Source organism: Zonotrichia albicollis, chromosome 4 (assembly GCF_047830755.1).
Source record: "Zonotrichia albicollis isolate bZonAlb1 chromosome 4, bZonAlb1.hap1, whole genome shotgun sequence".
NCBI classification, from domain to species: domain Eukaryota; kingdom Metazoa; phylum Chordata; class Aves; order Passeriformes; family Passerellidae; genus Zonotrichia; species Zonotrichia albicollis.
Window position 1 is genome coordinate 65,244,398 of NC_133822.1, and position 13,530 is coordinate 65,257,927.

A 13,530-nucleotide genomic window follows, 5' to 3' on the forward strand; every position below is an offset into this window, starting at 1 on the left:
ATTATAAATCTGTTCTAAAATTTGTAGACTATCACTTTTCTTCCAGAAAAGAGCATTACTGTTTGTATCTGATGATATTCATCTTGTGTTCCAGCTGAAACCATTATAGTTTAGGGGACTAAACAAATATTTCTTCAAAACATCTCACTATATAATAGCGAGGCACATATACTCTGCATAAATCCATTCTTTTTCCTTAATAGTCATGATATACAGTTCCAAGGGTAAATCATGGCTCCTGAAATATGTTTTCTACAGTAGTCTGGTTTCTGTTGCCATATTTTAGCATTTTGCTTCAGTTTTGTAGAATCAAACATTTTTTTTTAAAGGAACAAAAAGTAACCCTTTACTTTTGCTAACATGATTAGCACTAGATTTTGGTTCTCTTTTCTTACTTGCCAGCAGCACAAAGCAACACAGACCTTGGAGTCCAACATTTTCTTTGTTTATTGTATTATAAGCAAGATTGGGTTTGTCCCTAGGACTTCTAATCAACTATCTGTTTTGACAGACATTTTTAATCTAGCATTTCTTTCAAAACTTAGTCCTTACAGAGGATTGTTTATCCTTTATGATATGAGGTAGGAGAGTAGATTTCATGATTTATTACCAGTTTAGTCCATTTTCCATCCAGTTAACCCTGGGACAGGAGGTTGGTGGAACCTGTGAATTTACTCCAAATAAAGTCAGGAGTATTGCATTAATCCATGTAACTTCACAAAATTTGGCCTCTGCCAGAGTGCAGTTTCTCCATAAAAAATACCTTGTTCTGGTTCTCTCCCTGGCTGTTCTGATGTAGATGAAATCATTCCCAATTCCTGTTTTTGCATGAGTGAATGCTTACAGATAGGCATAATCCATGTTCTATTACCTCATCACAATGCCATCTGACCATCTCACATTCACTAATGAACTCTATCAACACAATAGTTCTGTTTCTAAAGATGAGACATTGACATACAATGAAAGATTAGTCCAAGGCCATGTTGGGAATGTGTCTGCATTGCATACTGCAGGATGGAATGGAAGCACTCAGGGTTGTCCAACCATTCTCAGCGGCGTAAATGTTCAGCATCATTTGCTTCTGCCCCTATCTGTGTTGTTTCAGATACAGAGGTACTTTGTCTGTCTTTAGGCTTTTCTGCAAATTTATGGAGTTATTCAGAAATAGCTGCTGCAGAGAAGCTACTCCTTAAAAAACCTTTCTGGACTAAATTCTGGAACACAAGAAGCTAATTTACTTCAAAACCTGCTAAAATTAGCTTTTTAATCCAGTTTATTTTGCAAGTGCATTTTACCTTTATTAAGGAATTTATTTATTTTATTTAATTCTTGAAAAGAATGCATAAAGGCCTGCAAGAAAATAAGTACATTTATGCAAAGGGAGAAAACATCTGAAAATTATCAAAGGCGTGAAGTCTCAACTGCTTTTAAATTATATTTACAGCACATGCTGCACATCCCATTAATGCATAAAATAATTATGATGTAGGGTTTGAACACTGGTGAATGTTAACCATGTCAGGCTATACACAGCTCTGCTTATACTAGAATTTCAAATTTCTGGGTAGAAATAATAACATATTGATGGAAGCTTCAGGACACACAGAATCAAATTCTTGAGAAAGGTAGAAAACTAGCTTTACCTCACAGGAAAATTTATGGGACAAATGTGAATACTCATTGGAGGCTGAGATGATCAGATGTTTCCTTTCTGGCTTTTGATAACCTGGACAAGGACACTCAGTTTTTTCAGAATTTTGCCACTTTCTATATGTTTCAGGTGTTTCTTCCAAATCTGATTAAAAACACATCCATTCAATCACAGATATTTTTCAGAATGCAATAGCTGGAATTCTATTGTAAAAGAGACAGCATTGCTCTATGAATTTGATTCTGTGTGTTACCTGACACTTAGAGATGCCTTTTGACACATCAATTTGAACACAAATTTTAAAACCAGGCAGTAATTTCCAAAGTTAAAATTCACAATTTTCAGAATTTAAAATTTTGATGATTACTGTTATGCTCTAAAAGATATTTCTAAACAGCTGAAGTGTTGTATCTCAGATGGAAATAGTGAGATGGAATAAGTTACCTTCCTTCTCCTGTTATTAATTTGCATTTCGTTTTCTTTCTATTATTTTCCCCTGTTTTTAATTTGCTTCTTCCAATCAATCATTTTCATAATTTCAAATTCTCATGAAAATTCAGATGAGAGAGTTGCTCAGAACTTCTAAAAATTCAAAGGTTTGGTACCTTGCATTGGGACAAAAATTGATACCTTGTGTTGAGACAAAAGCTCTTGTAAATTTTGGTCTTCTTGCTCTTTGCCTGTCTTCTAAGTCATGTATGAAACATGTATGGCTAGATCCTCATCAGGAGCAGTGCCATGTAGGGAAGATAGAGAAAGGAAGTTGGAAGACATGTGGCACACTCAGTGCAGGCCATTGTGTGATATTTGGATAGTCTGAAATATTTAGTATTTTTTAATGTTTTGAGAGAAAAGGATCTTGTTCTCTGCTGTTATTTTCATGAAGATGCCATGTGTATGCTTGTTTGCATATAATTGGTGTGTAGTGAAAATGACACAGCTGCTGTAAATAGCACAGCTCCACTGACTTCAGGATATACAAACTGTGGATCATTCCATGATATCTACAGTCTATATCTACAGCTCTGCAGCTGTGAGTTTGAAATCAGGACAGATACTGATGTTCTTTACAATTTTAGCATGAAAGGACTGATGACACTTTTCCCTCTCCACATTGAACCCTGATGCTAAATAAACTCATTAAGGTGACTAAAGGAGAAAAACAAAACAGCGTCACCTTGTAATCAAGCTGTTTATCTTCTATCTGCTTCAGTGGAAAGAAATGTGTACATTAGTTGTGTATGAATTTATGCATATTATATAAATATACACACATTAAAAGCAGCATCTCCTTTCCTCATTACCACTTATATGTTTTGGCAGGCACTACAAAACAAACAGGTGGTCTGTTATGAACTGATAGTGTTGTCAAAATCTGAAGAGCTGAGGGATTCAAACTGAATTTGCATTCAGCCAAACTTAGCATAAATGTTACTGGCACTTATTGCAATGAAACCTGTCAGAGGTGGAAAGATTTGTCACTGTGTCTGGCCAAGTGCAGGAGGTAAGTGAACAGAAATGTTTCTAATCCATTTGTATTTCAGGTTCTTCCCAGTGGAAAGCCACTTTTGTTCTTCCATGTTTGTTTGTAAGGTGTTCAGAGGTTATGAAATGTAACAGAACCTGGCCAGTAATATCACAACAATGTACGGACATCTGATGGAAAACCACAACCACCAGTCACCACATGTTGTGTCTGGATGCTCTCGCTAGTTCTGTGTCCTCCTAATATTGAATCCCAGATGTTTCAATGAAAGATGTGTTCCCTGAATGTATTTACTAGGATGGCTCTGTGCATAGGGAGAAAATTCTTTCCTGATTCCACTAGTTTAAGCTGATTCCACTAGTTTAAGATAAACACATCTAGATAAGGAGTATCTGTAAAAGTCCCACTTCAACCACCATTTTCTCTTTCACCTTATGATGTGTTTAATTATTTTTTTTTCTGAATAAGTGCTGGGGGGGAAATACTAGTCTTCATGGTAACTTATCACAGATTTCATGTGTTAATTATATTGTGAGTAAAAGAATTACTCCTTTCATAATACTTCTTAAAAGCACACACCTTCTTGAGACATCACAGTGCAGTGCAGAGTGCCAACTCCTAACATCACAGGCAGCAGTGTATCACAGAATCTGTGCACAGCCTTGTGCATGCCAGTGAAAATGAGGGGATAGAATGGAGTCAGTACCTGGAAAAGATTGATTTACATCTTCTCAGCATGAGAAATTATATATCCCAACCAATAGCCTGGGAAGAACAAAAAACCTGAGATTATTTTAGACTGATTTCATATACCCCGTTTCTTTAGTAGTGGGCAGGATTGGAGCTGAGACCTATATTTAATTTTCCTAGAAATCACTATTAAAACACTCCTGATAGCTGACCTTTGAGGAAATTTTGAACCTATTCCTTCATGTGTCATACTACCACAGATTCATCCACAAAGAGTACATTTTTTACCCTTTCCATAAATTAACATGTTCTTATTCACAGAATATCAGGATCATGGTGGGAGCCTGACTTTCCTTTCTATACACTGAAGAGTTTTGTCAAGAAATTAGGAGCTGCATATTTTAACTTTGGACTGCATACTGACATTTTTCAACATATGTTTATGTCTAGCATATCCAGTGTCAGTCTGCAAAACAACACGATGAGTGCTAAATTGCCAAGAAATCCTCTTTTAACTACATATGTGTACATGCAACTCTCATATTCATATGAATCAAGAACTCCACTCAAGCCAGCCCTTTAGGAAACCAAGACCTGCATCTTAGATAATTCTTCGTTTCAGTTAAAATTTCATTTAACCATACGCCACCAAACGAGGTGTTTCAATCTTCATGCATATGATCATTCATTCACAGGGACAGGCCTTGCAACTAATTTCCTGACAGGTTTCACAACAATAAAAATAAAATCTTCTTAAATACAGTCATAAATACTGTTACATAGATGGTTTCACACTTAATCTTATCAGGTTACTAGAATACTAATTTATTAGTAGAGTGGAAAAATACATTACAACTTTCAAAAAAAAAGTGCAGATACTGCACTATTAAACATTTTCTTTCACTATATCTGTTATACTTTCTTATGATCTTTCCTTTTATTCTTTCCTTAAAATGGTCAGAAGAAGAATCAAAATACAGCACAATTGATGTCTGAATTTTAAATGAAGTGAAAAGTGCAGATCTGGTAAAACATGTAGTTCAAAATGTTGAAAAAAAATACTGTATTTTTGTTTACAGAAAGCTTATGTTTGGAGATGTTTGAAAGTGGCAACTTTTCAAGGGAGAAAAACAAACAAACTAAAAAACCTCCATAGTTTACACAAAGTACTTTCAGGTTACATTTGTTATTTTCTGGTTTGGCTAACCTTTCTTGTAGGTAATGATACAAGTGAATCTGGTGACCAATGTTTTTTAGTTTCTAGCCAGCCAAGAGCTTTCCCATACTTCAGTCCTGTCCATCTCCTCCTGTAAGAAACATAAAAGATGGGGGAGAAATAAAGGAGAAGAGAAAGAGGTCAAATGATGAGGGTTTTAGTTCGTAGGGGATTGGCAGTGTATCCTTTTAGGAGTTGAAGCACAAATACTGTAGCTGCTGAAGTGCCTTTGAGTTTCACTGATAATTGTGGGAGCAAAGAAGCGCTCCACCATAACAGGAGGCGATGGTCTGGCCCAAGAGTCCTTGCAGAGGTGCTCTGCTCTTTGTAACATGGCTCAGAAACACAGTGCTGTCCCTGTTCCCCTGAAACCCGCTGCAGACAGAGCAGTTAGTGTTCACAAACACACTGGCTGGTTTATGAAATGCTCTATGCAACTGTAAACAGTAATTTTGTTCTAACTTGGGGAATGTGCGCAAGGTAGCAATCTCTGGCACAGCCCTGTGCAATGAAATCTGAGGAATCATGAAAAGGAAGAGTTCTCCATGTAGAAATGTATATATAGTTCCAAGGCATGATCATCAACTAGGGCATTCTTGGGCCTCAGCTGAACTACAGAGTAGCATGTCCTGTTTTTATCAAAAGGGAAACATATGCTCCTGGGGGTCAAAGGCCCATTTGTTAACCAAATGCCAGTTACATAGAAACACTTAGGGAAAAGAAATTCACATGAACTGGAAAGAAACTGGAAAATATTCATCAGTGTATTGAATCCCAGTGAATTAACCAGCTAGAAAATGGATTCTGGATGGCATGGTTTTTCTCAAAGTTTACCTAAAACTCAGTATGAGTCTCCAAATCCAGCTGCCTAATCACTGAGGTATTGGGATTACCTGGCTTAGTTTTATTCTTGAGGTCAGGGATGTGCACTCAAAATGAACTTCTTAATCACCTGCACCATATTTTTGCTCACATTGTGAAAGCCTCCTAATGAACTCACTATGGATTCTTTCAGATGAAACTGAACTGTACGTACAGCCTCACATTGCTGCCACTAATGGGCATTTAGCAGCCAGGGCCAGGCAACGGACAAGCCAAAGTAAACCCCTGAAACATGTTTAACATGGTTTTGATGGCTTCAGCCACAGCTTTTCCCCATACAGATCCACTGCACTGCATGACATAGGCTCAGTGAACATCTTTCTCTGAACAAGTGTGATGATAAAGGGCTGCCTTTCATTTCTAATTCAATGAAAAAAATTTACAAAAAATTACAATTGCATGAATATTAAGTGGAGAGAAGCATTTCCATGCACATCAAGCTTAGGGACAACTTTGTAGCTGAGGATTAAGACACTCACTTCACCGTAGGTTAAGTGCAAGCAGCTGTGTTAGTGTCCTGAATTTTATGGTTCCCACTTTTAAGTAACCAATTGACCACAGACATAACAACAACAGCTACTTGAGTCAGCATTAGGAATGCCACAAAATGCTATGTACCCAAAACCTGGTATTTTAGCTAGCAGTTAGGACTTAATAACAACAACTGAACAAGGTGCACTTGTCAGTTGCAAGCAAGTCCAGATGGCACTCACAAAGTTTTCTTCTAAGAGGATGAGACAGATCTTGGGGCTTCATTTAAAGTACTCAAAGAAATGTGCTGGCATGACTTGTGCTACCTTGAGTTTGCCAGAGGCTGAGTGTATGTGTAAACAGTGACTATAAGTCAGCTGATATTCTTGTTACCTTGTTTACTTGCTTGTATGTCTGTATGTTTGCAGAGGTATTCAAATTAGACAACTGTGGTTGCAATGTTTTGCTGCCCAGTATCAGTGGTTGCTTTGTTGCAGGAGTCATTAGTAAAAAAGGACAGTTGAGACAGTAATCATAAAAGCTAAAGACTAACACAAAACCTTGAATTTGATACTGGATAAATATACAGCAACTAACTGCATTTCAAGTGTGTGGAGCAGTAAGTCTGGTTTGAACTCAAAGCCATCATCCCATAAGCACTCAGAGTTGGAGAAGGTAAATTTGATGTACAGCAGTTCATTAAATAATCACACAAAACCCCTTTTCACAGAGAGAGGGTAATTTAAAACCAAGATAATTTTTCTCCACTTCAGACAAGAAGTTGAAGTAGGAAAATCAGGTAAAAAACAAAATGGGTTCATCTTGTTTCTTCTTGTCTGCCTCCTGAGAAGCAAAGCATGTACTTGATAGAAAATATGGAGGTTCACATTCAATGAGGTAGAACTACAATGGCAAATTGGATCAAAAATCCATTTCTGGCTTGAAAACCCTCTCTAAGCTGGAATCCTCTAACTCGCTGAAAGCATTGTGCTGATGATATCTCATCTGGATTTGGAGAATCTGAGCTGCTACCTTGAACATTTCTCCTTTCCTAAGGCAGCCACATGGCATGAAAACACCCTGGAAACCAGGTATATCCCTAGCAGCAGCTACAAGTAGGACACTAATAAAAGTCAGAGCTTGAGTTCACTTCCATTCATCAGTGATACTCATAAAAGTTACTGTATTTGTATTCTAAAAAAGCAGAGCTGGCAAGAGTGATCATAAAATTCCATGTTAATCTTCATAAATATTATTGGCTGCTGCCCTGAACACTTCTGAATCCCTGTCTTCCTAGACAGTGGTTAGGTTGACTTCCATGAGCATGCACATTTTCTGTTCTTCATCAACAAAGATCAAAACAACAGCTAGGAAATTGCAGCTTCTTTTCCTGATGTTAAGAATTATTCTAGAACATGTACAGGCACCCCACAGAGCATTGCTGTCCTGTTAGGTCACCTATTCTGACTAAGATGATTTAGTGATGATTGCAGACAGACATAGGAAAGTTGATTTAGAGGTGAGACTGTGCTGTCAGCAAGAGAGGCCAGAACTGAAATTTGAAGAGCTGAATGTATATTCAGGAATGCCAGACTTCTCTGCCTTTATTATTATGCAGACTTGTTGAAATTTATCATATAGAGACCAGAAAATGAGCATCATATCAAATGATTGCATAATCTTCCTTTATGTGTGATGTATTTTTGCTCATTTTTTATAATGAATTTAAGAATCCACCCAAACCCTGACTTTTCTTTGTTTTCTTTTGTTGTGTGATGCTTTTGAAGACAGATACTCAAAATCAACACCAGTTATATAAAGATACACAAAGACACAAAAGGAAAGGAAAAGAAAAAAAAAAGAGAGAAAAGAACTGGGCAGTGGAGTCTGGAATGTCTTCAACCAAGCTATAAACTTACATTGTTAAGAAGAGCCAAACCACAGTCACTGCTGATTTAAGGGAACACTTGCACACAGTGATCATCTTCATGAAGCAGAATGCATGCAAAACAAACATCAAGGTTTATAAACAGAAAGTAAATAAATGGTACCCAGTGTTGGTCAATGCCAATTCATTTATAGACTGCTCCTCTCAAACCATCTGCCATTTAAGCACAAAAGCACAGAAGAACTTTGAAACTTTAACTTTTATTACAGAGTATGAAAATATCCCAGACAAGCTGAAACTGAACCCCTTGTCTCTGTGTATATGTGTGCATACACATGTGTTTTCATGTTGACATGTATTATTATAGAGATGAGCTTCCTACAGACATCGGCCTCCTCTTTTACACTGGCTATTTTGAGACCTAGAATAAACCAAGCAACATTTGCAGACATCAGTAGTCTGATCCTTACACAGAAGGTCATCATGAACCTCTAGTCATCTAAAGAGCACTTGAATTTTGCCAGGTGCAAATGAATGTGCCTGACCTTAGCAGTCCACTCTTGCTCTTGTAGATTTTCTTTAGTTCTGAAAGAAATTCTCCAAAGAATTGTCTACAAAACAATGAAAAAAGCAATCACATTGGGTGACTGTGACCCCGGTAAGAGGTGTCTACTCAATGACACCTCCCAAGAGCATTGGGAGGTGTCATTGAGTAGAGCTAATATTTCTCACTGATTCTACATATTTTCCTATATAAAATAGAACAGGGTGCAATTTATTATCAACCCAGTCAAAAATGTATAATATTTCATTGCTCTTATATTTAATTGAACAATATAAGGAAAAAAAAAGTGTACAAGTATTAAAGATACAACCAGGAAATGTATATTCCAAACATATATTCCAAACCTATTTGAATTTATTCGAGCCTCCTGCAGCAGGCCTTCAATTAGAAATGATAACAAAAATGTCCCTTGACTTCAGAATAGAGTTAGCTAGCCAAGTTTCCATACCTAGCAGATTTGATCAAATTATGAATTCTGGAAGATTTTTTAAAATACATTTTTAAAATTACCTTTATAATTTTAAGTTAATAATTTGTGAATAACTAAAATGTGTTTTATTCCTCTTATAATACCTGTATCCAGTTCAAACATTTAGAAGCAAGAACTGTTATGTCAATAATAATATGACATTAGGGTGGTAAAATGGTGCTCTAGAGAGGTTTCTTTTTGGAAAAAAAAGAAATCTTATGACTTAGCTGGTGGTCCTCAGCATTTAATGGTGCAGGTTGTTCTGAATTTTCTGTTTGCAGCTGAACTGCTGCTTGGTTCCCTGCAAAGAATGGGCTGGGGAACCCAGTGGAATTCACTGGAGTTTTCTTCCTGCCCATGAACCCAAATATCTACAGAAAGTGAGGCATGTAGAAGGATGGGACATGACCATATCTCAGTCTTGAAAGATACTGTGACTTCACAGGGGTTGTCACAGTGCTCAGGGCTTCTGGATGAGCTGCAAGGTCAAGCTGGGTTTAGGAGGGGCCAGTCTTGCAAGCAATGGATGTTTGGGGAGCTGACATTTCCTTTTTATCATGGCACTTCAGTCTGTATCAGAAAGCCAAGTGCTACTGTCCCACAGAACCTGAGGCACAGAATAACTCCACTGATGTGGGGTTTGTGCCCAAATTAAGAACATCTGCTAGATCTGCCTGAAAAAAGTAGTCATTCTGAATTTGTGTTACTTTCTCCATATCTGAGTTAAGATTTGATAACATTAAACAAAAAACACACAGAATTCTGCCCTAATTTGTGCCTCCAGTGAGGCGCAGTCTTTGTCTGGCAGTTGGAAAACCACAGGAATATTTGACTGCATATTTGTGATAGTTGCAGCCTATTAGGAAGATGTTGAAGGTTGCTGACTTGCTGGAACAGGTGAGACCCACCCTGCATATGAGAGATATAACAGCAGCCATAGGGAGAGGAAGGAAGAGAAACTCAGTATTGGAACAGATACTGTGGGAAAAAGCCTGTTGAGGCATTTTTCAGTACAGTCACACTGCTATGAATTATTCTTCCTCCTGGTAAAAACAAATTCCAAACACCATGACTTATCTAACTACAATGAGTGGAAATACAGTGGAAATTCACTCTATTCTTTTAATATGAACATATCCAGCTGGGAGTGGAGGAAGAAATACAAGCTTAAAAGAAAAGAAAATGCTGTGCTTGTAGTATTTCTACCATAGACTTAAGCTAGAAAATACTGCACATTTCTTAGAAAATGTTGTTTGCATGAGGTCTTTAGCATAATTTCCATAATTCTGAATTCTGATTCATTTGAATACTATCCCAAATCAGGTATGCAACCCTAGTCAAATATCTCTATAACTATAAATCTGACTGGAGTGCTACACCTAGCCCTTAAATATTCATTGCAACAATTCAGTAATTGTGTTACATGAAAGAAAGAAATGGATAGTGGCCAAAATGGTGAGTAGTTAAATTCCTACCCAGTAATTAGAAGTAGTGTAATAAAATGTGGATTTTTCTGCAAAACCTGACACCAGCTCAGAACTGAAATTTGTTCCAGAAGTGGAATACTGAAAACATTCTCCTTCAAATCAGATTTTTCTTCTTCCTTAGAAACTTTTCCCCTTGTCCTGTAGTTAATCTCACCACTAAAAATATCTGAAAAAAAATGGATTAACATCTCTCCTCCTGTGATACTGAAGAATTGTTCTGGAGCAACAATATGAAGTCTTAACAAGCAATCATTCTTATTCAGATCATTGCCTGGAGTTGGTCAGAAGTCATGGAAAGAGGAGTTCAAGCTACTGGACTGTGAAATAGCTTGGTGAAAGGAATGTATGCATTTAGAGCCTGGCTCAATAAACACCTCCTAGGGTGGGAAACAAAATCAAATGAAGATCCATTAATCTGTGCCAGGGCTGAAGACAGCATCATCCCAAATCTTAAATTACTTCCGGCGAGCCATCAGCACAAGAATCCAATCTGTGTAGAAACTGCTAGATAGTCTGGGGACTTCCAAAAGGCATTTGGCCCCCCAAAATGCATCCATTATACATCTGGTGTAACAGGAGCATTGAATTACAGACAGTCCAAACCAAACCATACCAAAAATCTGACAACTTTTTTGCAGATTTTTAGGTGAAGTTTCAGACAAAACCCAGAGCTGTATCTTAGATTTTTATTGCTGTGCAAATATACTGTGCAGTGGCTAGGTTTGGTCTATTCCTAAACTCATTATGTTTATTTTACTCTACCATAAATAGCAACAGGCACAAATGTTTACAAATGAGACTTTGTTCCCATATCCCTGTCTGTGCCTTGCCAGCTTCCTGGAGGGAAAGTCAGTGATGCAGAACTTTATTCACTGGAAACTTTATGTGCTTATTTGCAAACGAAACCTTTGCATGTGATCTGAAGCTGATGATTTGCCTACAGTATGTTGTCATCCCAACTGTGTTTGTTAACACCAGACTGAACAAATCGGAGGGAATACAAATGTCAAAAGCTCAATTGAAGATTGAAAACCTGGGTGTGTCTAAAGCATTCACTATTGTTTATCAACAAAGTCACATATTATATGGCATGACATCCTTTGTGCCTATACAGCAAATGAAGATGGAAAGTAAAAAGTAGTAACTTTTATACACAGTGGGCTTACAATCATTGTAGGGCTAATTACTGCTTTATTTTCCTCTGTAGTAAGAGAAGCTTTTGAAAGAGCTTTTCTGATTTATTTGAATGCATGTTTTCTACTACTTAAAATTTATATGGTGGGCTCACTCCTTTTCAAGGATTTAAGATTTTCTCTTTCATCCTGTGAAAAACTGGCGGTATCACATTGCCTGAAGTGTCTAATGGATAAAAACATTAGTTTGCTAAGCCACTTTACGTGCCTGCTTCTTTCATTTAATTCCTATAAATGTTGCACTTCCCTCAAAGTCTGTGTTTAATCCAGATCATGCATTTTACAACTGGTTTTTTTCAGCAATCAAGTGCTCTTGCCATTCTCTTCTAACATGAGCTCTCTTACCAAACATTTCAGAAGATCCCTTCTTGCAAACAAACAGCAGTGGAGAAGGACTGTCAAAAACAGAGCTCACTTTTTTATGAAAAAAGCCAGATAAAGGACACTGATCCCATTCTGGCATAGAGATCTTGTGGCAGAACTCTTATCAACCTCCTTCCTCTTGCTGGCATGTGCAAACCTCTGGTGATCAAGGCCACATACCATTATCTTCATAGTACCTTAATGATCCTGGCAACTGTGTAACTGAGAGCCATTTGTTGCCCTGAAAACTTCTGTCAGTCAAAACTTCTGTCTGTTCTAATTCAGGGTCAGTAGACTGGATCAAGGCACTGGTGACACTCACACATGGATTGCATGTAGGACTCTTGACTATGGCTAACACCTAACAAGGGCTCCAGATTTCTCAGTTGAAGGACCTCATCATCATGCCAACAGAAGACATTGACTACAGCTGGATTTCAGACAGGATCTGTGAAGTGCCATGCTTGGAAAAAGTTTAACCCACAGATGGAAATATAGCTATGCCAAGAGCTATATGGAAATATAGTTATGCCCAAAAACACCTTCCCCATTGCTTAGCTGTTGTAAGAGAATTCGTGCAGCACACCACTGCACTGACATAATCATATTGCCCCTGGGACCCTCTGCAGAGAGCTGTATTGTGTCATAAAGATGGGGCAGCTACTTTAAAGCAGCTCAAGTATCTCTCATGAGCTTATTCCTTCTGAGGCATACAGGTTCCCAGGCTGCAGACACAGTGGATGATCCATGCCACAGTGGGATTTCTGAAGAAAGCAGATAAAGTAATTTAGAACTCTGTGGTTAATGAAAACTCCTGAAAATGATTTTTGAAGTCTGAATGTGTCAGAAGATTCTGCTTATATATCTGCACATTGACATACTGTGTTTTTGGAAACATCCTTTTTCTGTTACCATATCAAGGCCAAAAGTGGCAGTGATAAACAAAATAGCAGTACCCTACATATTCTGCAGACTTTGAATTTTTTCCCTTAACAGTCTTTTGCTAAAGCATCATACTGCAGTATAGAAAACTGTATCTAACCAGTAAAAGACATTGTACCAGAGAGAATAGGAAGAAAGGATGAACCTAAGAGAAGCATATCTCCCCAATCCTCCTGATCTGTAACATCCCACATATCAGATCCAACTTAACTAATCCTAGCTAG